General features: G+C 46.6%; 2 protein-coding genes across 8 annotated transcripts in view; one reads left to right on the top strand and one right to left on the bottom strand.

Moving 5' to 3' along the window:
* The window catches only part of SYN3 (synapsin III), a 400,752-nt gene that overhangs the window by 215,857 nt on the left and 169,504 nt on the right, over positions 1-15,391 (bottom strand). The gene's annotated exons all lie outside the window — the stretch shown is intronic.
* The window catches only part of TIMP3 (TIMP metallopeptidase inhibitor 3), a 55,987-nt gene that overhangs the window by 8,036 nt on the left and 32,560 nt on the right, over positions 1-15,391 (top strand). The window lies entirely within an intron of this gene.

The following is a 15,391-nucleotide window of genomic DNA, read 5'->3' on the forward strand; positions in this document are numbered from 1 at the left end:
GAAGGGACAGTCCATGCCACCCAGCACCCAGTTCTGATTTATGTTCACATAAACCTCATCGCCTAACAGTGGCATTTCTGGTGCGGAAGGTAGAGACTTTAAGTATTCCCAGGCCTGTAGCCACCTGGCTTTTTGTAGGGGTGGGGAAAGGAAGGAAAGCTGTAAGATTTGACCTCAGAAAGCCCAAGGTAAAGTTCAGCTGGTGGAAAAACAGCCCACGGAAGACGGGGGGTGGGGAGGGGGAAGAGGGGAAGTCCTGAGCAGACCAGAGTCATTCCGGAACTAGAGACCTTAAATATTGCATGGCAATTATCCCCTCCCCCTCCGTCCATCTTTGATCCCTCCTGGAGGGCGCCAGGCATCAGATAGCTCAGTTGCCTGCAGTGAAGGACTGTTTCATTCGGAAATCTCAGGGCTCCTGCAATCCCAGACTAGGGCATGGGGAAGGTGAACCTTGCAGCTTGGGTCAGACTTCATGAAGACTTGGCTTTGTTACTTGAGGGATTACTGGTGTTTGGCTAAAGAGCCCGTGCAGCTAGTGACTTAGGAGGTTTCTCATTCTGACCTAGACTTTACCATCACAAAGAGACTCACAGCCTTTGAGATTTGGAAACATAATAACTGTTGCAAGCTCTGCTGTTCACAGTTTAGGCAAGTTCTCTAGCCTCAGTTTCCTCATCTGCAAAATGGGGGATAACAATACCATAGCATACTGAATTGGTGATTAAGTGAAATAACTCAAGGATGAGGTTTAGCACAGACCCTGCCACATACGAAAAGCTCCATATATGTTAGCTTTTAGTAGTGTTGTTATATGATATGACAGAGAGAGGTTCTTGCTGCATTTTTGGTGAGGAAAATGGGGCCCCGAGGTAGTGATGTGACATTTTTCAGGGTCACATACAGAAAGCTTTGTTTCAAAACCATGGCTCTTTGACCCCCCATCCCTACCCTGCCCTGCCCCCACCAAGTCAAATGCTTTTCCACTTTGTCACACTGCCTCCCACAGGACAGCGAAACAAACAGCAAAGTTCCCTAGCTGTACTTTCATGACTCTCCACACTTCAGAGTCTTAAGTCCACTTGATCTTGCTGACAACCATGACATCCTGCAGAGAAAAGCAGGATGGGGGTGGGGGGGTGGGGTGGTCACTGTTTCCATTAAACCAATGTGGATCGCAAGGAGTGTGGTTCAGGAGCCCGGCCACACAGCCGATGCAGAGTTGGGGTTGGAACCAATGTCTTCTGAGGCCAAGTCCTCCACTCTTTTCAAGGGTCAGGTCCCTCCCTTCCCTCTTTAGACTGCTCCTGCACATCTGCCTCTGATGGTCACAGGTAAGAGATACTGGGGTAGCCAATGGGAGCACCTGGGAAATGGTTGAGTGATCCTGAACTTGGATGTTGAGTCTGACTCCCATTGCCCTCTGTCCCTTTCTACTGTCCACCCCAGGGTTGGAAGAAGTGCAAGTGTATAGGAGTGGGCACTGGCCTGGAGGCAGGACACCTGAATTCTAGTTCTCGGTCACCGCCTGATTCTGGAATCACCTTGGTGATGTCAACGTCCCTGGATTTCAGGCTCCTACCTATAAAATAGCAGGATTGGCTCCTTGTGGTACTATGCACTTTCCTCCCATATATTTATATGTAATCAATATTTTCCTGAATGCCTACTATGCACTGAGTGTTTCTAAGCTCTCTTGGGAGGGGATCTCTGGTCTAGCTGAATAACTGAACACCTAAATCCATCCACGACACCTTTTAGGAGGCAATTTCTTAAGAAATATGGTCTACTAAGATAAGAGCCAGGATCTTTGTGGTTGTAAAAGCGGACGCGGGCTTTGACTGAACAAAACCACTAATGAGCTGACATACTTTATCGGATGACATTTTTGACCACCAAATTTCCTGTCGGAGCAGAGCTGATTTGCCAAACAGACAGCAACATGCAGACCTAGTGGATAGCTAGAATTAAACATCAAGGTCACTTCAGTGTCTGTCATTGATTGCTGCAGGGCTTGGTAAAAATTCTTTCTTACCGCCACTACTTAGGCCCACAGATGAGAGGTGGGATTGAGTCTCAGTGCTTATCAAAGCAAGGCCTTCCTGAGCCACAGCCACCTGAGCAGTCCCCATTGCTCCAAAAAATTTGGCTAATGGCTTGGCTCAAACATCTGCAGCTGAGAAGACTATTCTTGTGAAAGACTGGCTCAGATGAAGACCTGTGATTTGGATGTGTGTGATCTGCAGGAACCTTTGTTTACATGAATAAGGAGGGGCTTTGGTAGACCCATATCAAACATATGCCCTTTGGGGCAATCGCAATCCACTTTCCTTCCCAACAGTAGGACAGAGACTCCTAATGATCCTGTGCCTGTAGCTTCCTCATACTAATGCTCACCAGAAAGACAGAGGCAAAAGATCCCCAACACCCATATCGTCCTCAGGATGCATTTCTGAACAAATGAATACAGTGAGAAAAGGTTGAACCTGAGGAAGGCAGTATAGGTGCGAGTTCCAGTTCCTTCTTTGATTGATTTTCTCTTGGCCTGGGTTTCCTTACCTCTCTCATCTAGGTCAGATCACAGACCTAAATGCCTACAGAGGCCAGTCTCAGAAACAGGATGTTTGCATATGAAACATATTGAAACATTACTCACTTCTACTGATATATATGTGGCTCCCTAGTCTCTTGTTTACCCACCTTGGGAAAATACTTCTTTATTATAAAACAACAAAACAGTGGGCAAATATGATGATAAATATCAACTCATCTTTGGCTTTGGAATGGGGCAGGCCATAAACAGAGTGGTAGCGACTGTGGTGAACTAAAGCATTCATGTGAAGGGGACAGCTAGTGTCTGGCCCCAAGCTAGCAGAATGTGAATCCAGAATCACTAGTTTTCCAGTCTCTTAGGATAAGCTAGAAATCCAAATTTTTAATGTGAAATCTGATTTTTAAATGTTAGCACAATGCAAAGGACACACACACACACACACACACACACACACACACACACATTTGTGTGGGCCAAACAAAACATATCCCTGAGTCAGATTTAGCCCCGAGTCACCAGTTTTGTGACCTTGAGTCCAGATGATCTCTTGAATTTCCTTTGGGTTGTAGGATCTCTGAATGAGTAAGATCAACAGCTTTTTCCAGGCAAAATGATATATATCCTGTCCTCTGTGTCCCCAGAGAACACTGCTCATGTGCTTATTGTCACACTTTGCACAGTTTCTGCGGTAGTTGAGAGCACAGGGCCTGGAGCTAGACTGCCTGGTTCCTACCTTGGCTTCATTAATTGCCAGCTGTCTGATCCCAGGCAAGGCAATCCTTCTCAGGCTCATTTTTCTTATCTGTAAAATGGAGTTTGCCATAATAGTACTCTTAACCTCATAGGATTGTGAGAGAGTTCACTAAGATAATGGCAGTTGCGGGCTTGGCCCATTGCCTGGCATGTAGCAAGGGCTTGATAAACGTCAGCCATCATATTATCACTCCTTGGTGCCTCCCCCGAGATGTGAGTGAGCTGGGGTACAGGGAATCACGTCTTATGCACCAGCTCATTACCTGATGCAGAGTAGGCATGTAACAGAAGTATCCTGAAGGAAAAAGAACAGTCAAGGAAGATAGCATTCCAGCCTTTCTAGGCAATAGTGCGCATGACTTTGTGTGTGTGTCAGAGAGAGAGGAAAAAAGAAAAAGAAAATCAGTTTTGACATGTTAGGCACTGATCAACCGCAGGAGAATATGCTGTTCTAAGCTGCTAAGATAGTATGCTAAAAGCAGTGGCCATTGTCTTGGAAAATAAAACCAAGGCCCTTGCCCATCCTTTTCTATCAGAGAAGACGAGAGATGGCTTGGGAAACCAGAGTGCAGCTGTGACCCTCAGGTGCTGACGAGTGTGTGAACTTCACGGGTGCTTTGTCAGCTTGATGGATTTTATTTATTCAGGGCTCCTTGAAGCCAGAGGAGATTCCTGGAGGCTCTTAAAATTTAATGCCCCACCTGGATAGTTAACATCTGTATTGCATTTTGTTTAAAAAAGTTAACCCCAAATAGTTCGAATTCCTTCTGCGGTCCTCGGAGAAGCGGAGAAGAGTGATACAGACACTGAGCGACTCACAAGCAGGGAGACGGACAGGGGAAGGCTAGACCAGCACTGTCCAGGAGAAATCATATTGCAAGACACAAATGCCGGCCGTGTATACAACTGAAAATTTTCTCATGGCCACATTAAAAATGAGAAGAGATAAAATTAATTTTAACACTATACTTACTGCAATTTATCCAAAATATTATCATTTTAACATGTTATCAATTAATAAAATTATTAGTGGGGTTTTAAAATCTTTAAGTTTTCGAAATCTAATATGCATTTAACACTCACTTTGGGCTAGTCGCATTTCAAGTGCTTAATGGCACCACATTAGTAGGACGGTGCAGATCAAGGTAACACTGGCGAATGCAAGGCATCTGATTCCCGCCCCCTTCCTTCTATTTGTTTTATGAGCTGTGCACAGAGATTTGGGGAAAACTGGAGGGACACTGGAAGAAATTCAGGCTCCAAGGCTGATTTAGCTTTTGCTACAAGTGACTTTCAGGCCACATGGGCCCCAGAGCAAGGTACCATGTGACACTCCAGAAGCCATCTGACTCTGTTTGCACTTGACGGATGGGGAAACTGAGATCTAGAGAGGTGGACTAGACTGGCCTAAGAGATAGGGCTGGGAACTAGAATAAAAAATAATAATAATAATTAATAATGTGTAACATATATTGAATCATTTTTATATTCTAAGACCTTTTCGTGCATCATCTTCTTAAACTCTCATAAACACCCAGTGAGAAGGTCGTGTTATCTGTTTTGCAGATGAGGCCATCTGGGCTTAGAGATTTCTCTAAAGCAGCTGATATTTATTGACAGCTGTTCTAATTTATATCCATATATATTAATTCTATTATTTACTAAACCATCATATTAGGAATTATTATCACCATCATTCCACCTTACAGATGGGAAAACTGAGGCTAAGATAGACTAAGTAATTTGCTTCGAGTACAGCTAGTATGTGGTGGAGCCAGAGTTTGAGGCCGGGCAGACTGTCTGCAGAGTCCGAGCTCTTAATCACAAATGATGCCCAAGGCCTCCCAGCCACGTGGTGGCACAGCTGGTATTTGGGCTGGTATGTCTGTTCCTTGGTCCACGGTCTTCCTTCACCGTCTCACTCTATTGCTTCATTGTGCTACAGTAAGGACCAGAACAGAAGGGCTCTGGACTCCAGCAGTGATTAAAGGGTCCAAGTAAGGCAGGCACATGTCTTATGGCTTGGCTGATTCCCAGCCTGCCCTAGCCCATGGAGGCCAAATTCCTGGCCCAGTGGAGGAGGGTGGGAAGAACACTTGTCCATTTTGCCTTCCCAGTTGGGCGAGATCAGTGTACCAGGTTGGAACGTGGTATGTGTCTAATTGCAGCAGGGGAGGCTGAGAGGATTAACACTCTCTAAATAGATACCAGAAAACTAAGAATAGCATTGCTGCCTGGAAATCGGTGGGTATTCCTGACCACAGGCCCTCCCACTTAGTAGGTGCTCAATAAATGTGGGTGAACCACAGGAATAAACAAATACTGAAAATGGGTCATTGGGGGAACCTTGGTGATAAGACTCTGTGCTTCGTATAGAAAAAAACCTTGAGACTGAAGTTATTTGGATCTTCTTGCAGGGTGGAGCCCTCTCCTACCTTTACGTCTCTATTTTTGTTGTCTCAAGGCCAATATCTTTTTGGCCAGGAGAACAGCAGGCGGTTCTTGTGCCAGGGAAAGACATGTTCACTTTGCTTTCCCCTTATTACTGGCCGGTTGCCTGCTAGAAAGGTGGGAGGTGGGAATGACTTGCTTTTGTGTTATTACTACAACTTTGGTGTTCCCTAAAGCACTTTGTAGATTCCAGTCCCTTGGAGCCTTAAGGTGAGAACCTCCAAATTTGCCATCAGACCTTGATCCACCCTCTACTATTGAGCTCCTGGGTCCTTACTGAAGACGACCTCATTGTCCAGCTCAGAACTGAGGCTGTCTTCCTAGCAGAAATTCAGCATCGCCACCTCTTATAATTCATCAGGTGAAGCGTGAGGACAGGGGCACAGGAGATTTCCTTGGACATACTGTGGGAAAGCCTAACGCGGTGTTTCCCAGGGTGTGATCCTCCCAGCATCAGTAGTGAGAAATGTTCTTTCGGTCAACACATTTAGGAAAGCTGTTTATTGTCTCTCTCTGGGAGATACACAGAAACTATTAGCATAGCAAAGGCTCTGAGAAGTCCTGCTGCATGGTAACCTGTTTAGCTCTGTTTAACCCAGTGTTTCCTAAACATATATGATCAAGGAACTAATTTTTCCTGAGAAGGATCTATCAACCCCATTGGCGAGATATCGCCCAGGTGAAGATTCTGAAAATCACTTTTGTCCACTCGCCTGCCCTGGGATTGTTGAGTAGGTTAAGGAGAAAAGTAAGAAGTGTCATTTGCATGGCATAGGGAGGTTGCTCATCCGGGGGCTGCTAAGCGGAAATGGCTACATCGGTGTGAGTGGGTACCTTACAGGGGCTGGAAGAAAAAGGGCCAAGGGAGGAATGACCTTCAAGGCCAGACGCTGGCCAGATTTAAGGATCCATCCCATGCCCGTGACTTGTTTTGTAATCTTACTTGGCTCAGTTCTGGGCACAAATCAGATCATTAAATCCTAGTATCCTGTTTACACCATTAGGGGCTTGATAGATGGAAAATGTGGCTGGCGTGAAGGTGAGGTTTTTATGACTCGAAAGTCCAGGGACAAGAATTGTGAGAGAAGGTAATGAGCAGCAGGGAGGGACGCACCTGCTTGATCCCACCCCTGGGCCCTACGTTCTTAGCCTGAGCTCTCTGGTCTATCCTTCTCTTAGATGGGCATCTTAATCATTTTATGGACAGGGACCTCTTTGAGAATCTGATTAAAGCTACGTATACAGATTTCCAGAGACTTTCTGAAGGCTGTCAATACTCATCCCTGGCCACCCAATTCAGAATACCTGTCTAGAGAATCACTGAGTTGATGATAGTATGTTAAAACAAAAACAAGAACAAAAGAAGAATGACCTAACAATGCAAATTTATCTGAAGGTTAGGGGTTGCTGTCTGGGGGCCAGCGTGGGGATGTGGAAAAAGGGGCAGTGCCCCCAAGGGGTAGGGCCGCAGGCCTGGCTCTGCTGCTTTTGGCTATGTGGTTCTAGGTGAGGTACCTCCCCTTTGAGGGCCCTTGATGCAGTTAATGAGAAGTCAGGGGCTCTAAGCACTGAGCATTCTGACACTGCTTTCTGGGTATTTAAATGAGAGAGAAAAAGAAAGAGGGAAGAAGGAGGGGGTCTGGGCCTACTGCCTGTCCCCTAGCTCCTACACCCCTAACTCCAGTCAAAAACCCATGTGACTATGGCTAGACTGAGGAACAGCCTCAGGATGAAACTGCTTCCACTTGGGCCTGGAGAAGGGGACATGGCTGTCGAGAGAGAGCGCAGCAGGTAAGGCTCTGACGCCAGAAGGAATGTGGGCTGGGGAAGAATTCCCTGTCATGGGGCTCTGACGCCACAGGCCCGGCAGGCGGTGGATTCCAAGCCAGCAGGGTCACTTGGCCCCTGCCACTCCTCCTTGCCCCCTCCTTCGTAATTTCCTATTTCCTGCCTCCTTCTCCTCTGACACAGTTATAAATAACCTCGAAGGCTGGCCTCTGGGCCTAAGTATAGGTGAGCCAGAGGAAAGTGGAGGGGAGAAGGTGGAGCTGGATCTTGCCACTTGGCCCGGGGGTCATAGGGTTTCAGATTGCTCAAGGGAATTTTGTTTTCTTGTTTTTTTCACTAGGGAGCAAGGCAGTGAAAGAGGAAATAATCCGTTGGCTTGAGGAGGCTTGGCCTCCCTTGGGCTGGTGCTGGGTTACACCTGCCAGGAGCTGCCTCTCTGCCCGGGGCAGGGCCTGGGGCTACAGGGCTAGAGAGGCTTAGAGAGAAGGCATCTCAGGATACTGAGAAGGCTGGGTGCAATGTCCACAGGGCCTGTGGCCTCCTTCCCAAGCCCAGCCTTGTCCCATGTGGGAGGCCACACACGCAGAAGGTTTTGTCTCAATTTCCACCTTCTTTCTCAACCACTAGCCATGTCACTCACTTAGGCCATCAGGCATGGGCCTCAATCACCATCCTCCCTCAGCATGAATATCTCCCGCCCAGCTGGGCACACACTTTCTATGACTGTGCCAAGTTCCCATGAGTACATTCGCTGGGGAAAATCCACTCCTTGAATAGAGATTTATTGAGAACCTACTATGTTCCAGGCACCGGGTGAGGTTCTGAGGCCACAAAGATGAACTGGCCGTGACCCCAACCCTCCAGGTCATGGGTCTACTCTCCCTGCTCCACAGTTCCAGCTCGGACAATTGAGGACCAGCAGGAAGCACACTCAAGGGCCCCATTTCCCTGATATCTTTTGTTTTCAGAGGTTCAGGAGACAAAAATGGGGAATTCTGGAGCAGCCAGTGTTATCGACTTCCTTGTAGCATCCTAGCTGCCTGACTTCCTATTCTGCCTATGGGAAGTTCGTGCAACCGTGATGGTTTTCTGTGGTGCCATCCGACCACGTGGCTTCCTAGGAAACCCATCAGCTTGTTTTTGTTGTTTTCATTTTCTGGTGCCTGAGAACAATGGGACCTTGGAAGTATTTTTGAGTGTCATGTGCAGTGCAGGCTGCCAATACCTAGAGGGGACACCTTTCTCTGATTCACATGAAGATGCAGTTAGGTGTCATTCCTTGGCTCAGAAAGGGCAGTGAGTCAGGCCTCTCTCCTGGCCAGGCCCTCTCTGAGGTTGGCTCTGTGCCCAAGGCCATTCTGATTACCTTTGGGCTTGACCACAGGTTATTCACCAGCATTCCCCTCTGAGAGAGAGAGAGTGTGTTAGGTGTGTGTGTGTGTGTGTGTGTGTGTGTGTGTGTGTGTCTGCTTTGTCTACTGGTTCTACTACAGTCCCAGGCACTACTTGGGGACCTAGAAAAGCTGAGCCAGGGGACAAGACCTGGAATTAGGGACCAGTGGGTACCCACATTGTTGGCAATTTTTAAAACCCAGTTTACATTAGCCGGAGATTTGTCCTGACTCATGTGTCATTGGAAAATCTTGATTCTGCAACGTGTTTAGTTTGGGATGGGCATAGGCCCCAGAGAATTCAAATCCTAGCATCACTAGGACCTAGTTACCTCCAGGTGCCAGGAAGCACCTGGGGCCCTGAAGGGCAGGGTTTGGGGTCTGTTCTGGGGTAGAGGATTGCAGAAGCTCACTCACACTGACTTATAATCCAAGTCTATAGAGGCTGGTTCTTGGAAGGTGGAAAGGAGACTTGCTGCTTACTTATTGGATGAGAAATACTGTATGAATGATAAAGAGTCCAGGCAGGTTTTGCCAGACATTGCTAATTAATTCTCTCACTGCTTATTTTACAGATAATAAAAGTTAGGGAGAGACATGTTAATTGGCTTCAAGGTCCCTGAGCCAAGTATGACCAATCTGAGAAATCCAAGTGACTTCATGCTTTTCCACCTCTCAGCCCTGCACTAGAGAATTTCTATTTCTGAGCATAAAAATTCTTCCATAGGGCTGATTGGAGAGACATTGGATGGTGTTAGAAAGAGAGGGAGATAAGTGTCAAATAGATTTGAGGTTGAATCAGCTCTTTCTTTACTCCTGGAGTAAGTTTGACTAAAATGTTTTATAAATGCTGAGCCTCAGTTTTCCCAACTACAGATGAGAAAGACCCCATTTATAAAACATGGCTGATGTGAAGACGGGTGAGCTATATCAGCAATGCCAGCGGCTCTCAGCATTTGTTGAACTGGAGCTGAATTTGAAAGCATGTTTTTCACTTTCCAAAGAAGATCCACTCTGTCTATCCTCCTAATCAGTAAATTGAATAGGTGCTATGCTAATCAAAACAAGCCAAAAAAGGTTGGTGTGGCTCTTCATTGAAGGCAGAGTTTATAAAAATGGATATGAAAGAGAGACCAGAGAAAGGTGAATGGAGGGACGATGGTAGAGAGGGGCGATGCTCAGGTCTTATGGCTGGTTCTGAGATCAAAGAATTAAGAATGTCAGAACAGATGGAAGAACAGCGCCCCAGAGAAGTGAAGCTCTTCCCCAGGGTCACACTGCTGCTTGGGGAGTTGGGGAGGCAGCTTCCAGTGATTGTATTCCTGGGCCAGGCATTTATCACAACCCGACGCAGCAGAGTGACACTTTTGGGGGACAAAGGGAGCCTCGTATGGCCCATCACATGCACTGCCTCATGCTGCCCACTTCTCATTACTCTGAGAGGAACTGGAGCCCCGCTCATCTGCAGTTTTCCCCACTGGCAGCAACTAGTTGGTTTCATGGGCCGATGCCTTTGGGGATTTCCAGATAATGTCCCTGGACTGATGCAGGGCATAATGGCATGGAGTTTGGTTTGTCACCTTTGCAGGCTGCTGATGGGAAAAGCAATTGGTGTGGCCTCTCTGGCAGACAGTCAGGCACCAAGAATCAAGAGCCTCAAAACTATGCCTACCCTTTAACCAGCAGTCTCACTTCTAGAAATTTAGTCCAAAGAAATAAGCACTGGGGTCTATGGCTGCATGGTTTATAATTTCACATACAAAAGGGATTAATCTAAATGTCTACCATGAATAGATTGCTTAAATTATGGTGTATTTACAGTAGGCTGTTGGGTAGCCATAAAATAGCTTGAGGTAGTCTCTTTGTAATGATGTGGGGATATTCCCATGATGCACTTTTGAGTAACAGAAGCCTTTTTTTGTAAAAACAAACAAACAAAAAAGATATGAATATGTATCCAGATGCTTAGAGGAAAACCTGAATGTCTGTATATACCAAAATATCGGCACTGGTTATATCTGATTTGTTGAATTTGGAGTGATTTTGATCTTGATCAGTATTTTCTGGAAAGTATAATTTCACAATGGCAACATATTATTTTTATAATCAGATAAAAGAACAATGGTGGGAATGTAGGGACTCAGCATATTCCCTGGATTTGGGTCCAGAGCACCAGTCGTGGAAAGTCAGTAGCAGTCTGCCTCTTTCCTGGGCGCTCACCTTTGGCTGCCAAGGGGGACTTCTACATCCTGTGGTGGGTTCCTGGCAGCCTCTACTGCCCATGTGCCCTGCTTCTGAGGACCTGAGCTGGACTTCCTGTCTCTGAGGGACCTGCGATGAATGGAACCTGCTGGGACTTGGCCCAGAAATGCAGGAGGGGGTGTTCCCATTAAGGGCTGTGGGTGGGATCGGTTTCCTCTGCTTCTCTTCTAAATAGATGAGCCACATTTGCACCTGGGGGGTTGCCAAAGAGAGTCACCTTTAAGAAACCAAGATACAGCGGGCCCTCCCCGTCCTACCCCAGAAATAGCCAGAGTGCTGTGGATTGGCACAGAGCTGGCCAGGCTCGGAGGGGAGCAGTCTGGGACTGACTGGGTGAACAAACGCCAGGGGGAATAGCAATTGGAGCTAAGGAGAAGCGTCGCCAAGAGAAACTTGGGCTGTGAAGGCTCTGGACACACGGCCTGGTGACTCGCTGAGGCAAGAAGAAACTTGGTGGGCTCTCATGGGGGTGGGGAGGGAGGGAAAGACCTAGATTGCCACCGTAGTGGAATCCTCAATCATGCTGTCTTGGGCAAGTCACTCTACTTCAGAGCCCCCATTCCCATACCTGTAAAACCAGGTATCCCTACAATTCCTTGCCGTACGATGATTATAGGGGAAGATCTTTGACATCTGTGAAAGTAAAAGTAATGGAGTGGTGTCTTAGGAAGTCAGCAAAGAAAGGCAAAGAGTCACATCTGGAAAGCCAGAGAGCCCTTAAATGCCTCTAAAATACAGTGCCATATTTTGGTAACTCCATCTGGGACAGATCATCATTTCTTTGGTGAACAGCCCCAGATGGAGCAGCTGGGTTGCGTATCTGTGTGTGTGTATGTGTGTGTGTGTGTGGGGGGGCACAGTGTAAAACCATCACATGCTGTATCTTTGAACCCCACAATTAAACAGGACTAGCGCCACCTGAGACAGCACATCCATGCTGAAGCTCACTCAGGAATCAGGGGTGAGGAGAACTGGCTAGATGTTTTAAAATTGTGTATTTTTTAAATAATAATAATAATATATATATATATTTATGCCAAACAGAATCACTGAGTTCAGACTGGTTAGAGGCATGTGTGTACTGTCAAATTCCTTGAGCACATATAAAAGGAAGTTACTTTTCTTAGTCAAATGGGTTATCATGGCTCTCTTCACAAAAAAAAAAAAAAACATTCTGGTCTGTTTCCTTTCCTTTCAATGTCATTCTTTTGCTTCAGGACCAGTGTTTGAGGCAAATGCCTTTGATACTGAGCAAAGAGAGGGGAAGGCAGTTCGTATTCCCTCTTTGACCAAAAGGGATGCTCTCTACCCATGTAGCATACTAAAACTGTCCATTACAAGCTAGGAGCTTTTATAAGTAAAAAGGGGCATGCAGAGGCAGGAAGGGACCTTGTCTGGGGAGGCGGCCTCCATCAGTGACTCTGTGACATAACAGATTAGGCTCCTCTTGGCCCTGCTTGTCCTGGGATGTTTATATAGACCTTGTAAAAACTTTGAGGCAGGAGGCTGAGTCCAACAAGGCAGAAAAGGTATGGGACTCAGGCAGACAGTGTTTCTTGCAGGCTTAGTCACCAGCTGGCCTACGCAGAGGAGCGACAAGAGCTGTAAGTAAGAGGATGGGAGGACCAGAGATGGGAGTTGTAGGACCTGAGAAACGGTGCCTAAAGCTTTCTTAGTTATGCTCAGTGCCAGACTTAGGTGTTTTTAGAGTAGCTGGCTCATGAGTGGGAAGGATCTGCTGACATGAATTAAATTAATATTAAAGTGACAGGTTTTAAAAAGTGGCGGGAACTTCTAGATCCAGAGGAAAAAAAACAGGTAAGTATGCTAAGATGTGTGTATGTATGCGTATACATGTTTGTGTGTGTATATATACATATATATAAACATATATATAAATATATGTGTATGTATACACAAACAAACACACAGGATATTTATTACAGAGTTGTTTATAAAAATGTCCAACAAGTTGTTGTATATCTATGCAATTGAAAACAATACAGCTAGCTATTCAAAGGGATGAGGCAGAGGTATATGAATTGACCTACCAGTACTGAAAAAACCTAAGATCACCAACAAGTATTTTCTGTATGATTCTATTGTGGGGAACATATCCACAGGTTTACATGAGCACGGGAAAAAGTCTTGAAGGTAACCTGAATATGAAGCATAGTTATAACCGAGTAGTGGGAGAGTTATTTTAAAAAGTTATCATATAGTTTTCTTTTTGTTTACTTCTTTTTTTTCCTCCCAAATTTTCTCAAGTAAAAAAGAAATAACACAAGAAAATAAAAAGCTCGGAGAAAGCCCCAGAAAGCATAACGGGTAGTATGTGGGCCAGACTGAAGTAGAAAAACAGACACCTCATCTTGTAGTGCCGAATTCCAGCTGTGAGGCCTGAGGAAATTTCAGTGTCGCTGCTGTACAGACGACAGGCAACTGAGGTCCTGGGAAGTTAATGCTTACTTTTTTTAAAAACTAAATACCCAGTACAGTGGGCCCTCTGTATCCACGGGTTCTGCACCCACAGATTCATCCAACCCTGGATGAAAATATTCGGGAAAAACAAAGTTATGTGTTTGCTGATGTGAACTGTGTACTTAGGCCTACGATGGCTGTAACTGTCCTGAACATGTGCATACTTTTTTCTTGTCTTTATTCCCTAAGCAGCCCAGCATGTCAACTATTTACAGAGCATTTACATTGTATCAGGTATTATAAGTTATCTAGAGATGAATTAAACTAGATGGAGGGATGTGCGCAGGTTACACGCAAATACTATGCCATTTTATATAAGGTACTTGAGCATCAGGAATTTGGTATCTGCGGTGGGGGCGGCAGTGGGGGACCCGGATGTATGTCATCCTGCTAATTATTCTCTTCTGTGAACTTCCCAGCATCTCACATTTTCGTTGGGATACAATTCATGGTGCATCTTCAGATTTCCCAAACATTTACGGAGCACCGGAGTGTCCACTATTCAGCCCAAAGCTAGTCACTCTGAAAGGCTCGTGAATGAGTGGGTGATGGCGGCAACCCCGCCGGGCCTTTTCACATCTGTTCTCCCACTGGTCCCCGCCACAGCCTTGAGGCTGCTGCTGCTGTCCCTCTCCTAATTCCACTTCAGGAAATCCAGATTCGGAGATGGGATTTGAACCCAGACCTCTGGCTTCCAAGCCAGTGCCCCAAACTCCAGCAGAAGGCAGAAAGCTGGAAGCCATGATGCCTTCAAGTCCTGCTGCTCTGAGCCCTGGGTTGTGTCCCCTCGGGGTACTGGGGCTTGGCTGATCGCGATCGTTACAAGGGGCCACTCCGAAATAAAAAACCCCTAAGTGCACAAATCTCCAGCTCTCCTGTTCTTTCCTTCCTAGTCCTGAAAGTGAGACCAGAATCTAGCAAGTGAGGCTGCATGGAGTATCAGCTTCTCCAAATTGCTGGGTGTTAGCTTACCCCCTCCCCGTCCGGCACCAGCAGCAAAAGCAGAGCCAGGCGTGGCCGAGAGCAAAGCTCCTGGTTTAAATATGTGAATTCATTTGGGCCCGGACAGCTGCATAGCTCAGGCAGGACAGAACCTGCCACCCAACCCTGTTTCCTTGAAATCCATACAGGGACACAGTCCCAAACAGCTGGTGCCAGACCCTGCAAGCTCCTACTTGTACAAGTGGTTTTAAAACATGCGAGGATACATGCCTCCTCCCGTGCCTCTGGGCTTTTCTAGGTGTCAGCATGAATCTCATGGGAACCTTACACTGGCCCTGGAGGTGGGCAGGGAAGGCGTGGTTATGACTATCACTAATGTCCTTGCTTTTGCTCCAGCCCCTCCCCCACCCATTCTCCAAAAAGCAGCCAGAGCGACCTTTCCAAAATGTCATTCAGACCTTGGCAATGCCCTCCTCCAAGCCTTCCTGTGGCTCCCAACTTTACAAGTTCTAGAAGGCGCTGTGGGATCTGGCCTCTGTCTCCCTCCTCCCCCCACCCCCCACCCTTGCTACAGCCACATTAGGCTTCTAGCTGTTCCTCGAATGCTCCGGGCTCCAAGTCTGTCCTGTCTCGTAGCCTTTGAACCTGCTGTCCCCTCTCCCTGGAACACTTGTCCCCTCCTTTTCATCAGGAAGGTTTTAAACTTGAATGTCACCTTCTCTGCCTACCTAAGCTTAAAAAACCACCGCAAGCACCAGCATTCTCTATC

The sequence above is a fragment of the Rousettus aegyptiacus genome, unplaced genomic scaffold (genome assembly GCF_014176215.1).
Source record: "Rousettus aegyptiacus isolate mRouAeg1 unplaced genomic scaffold, mRouAeg1.p scaffold_m13_p_2, whole genome shotgun sequence".
Classification (NCBI taxonomy): Eukaryota; Metazoa; Chordata; class Mammalia; order Chiroptera; family Pteropodidae; genus Rousettus; species Rousettus aegyptiacus.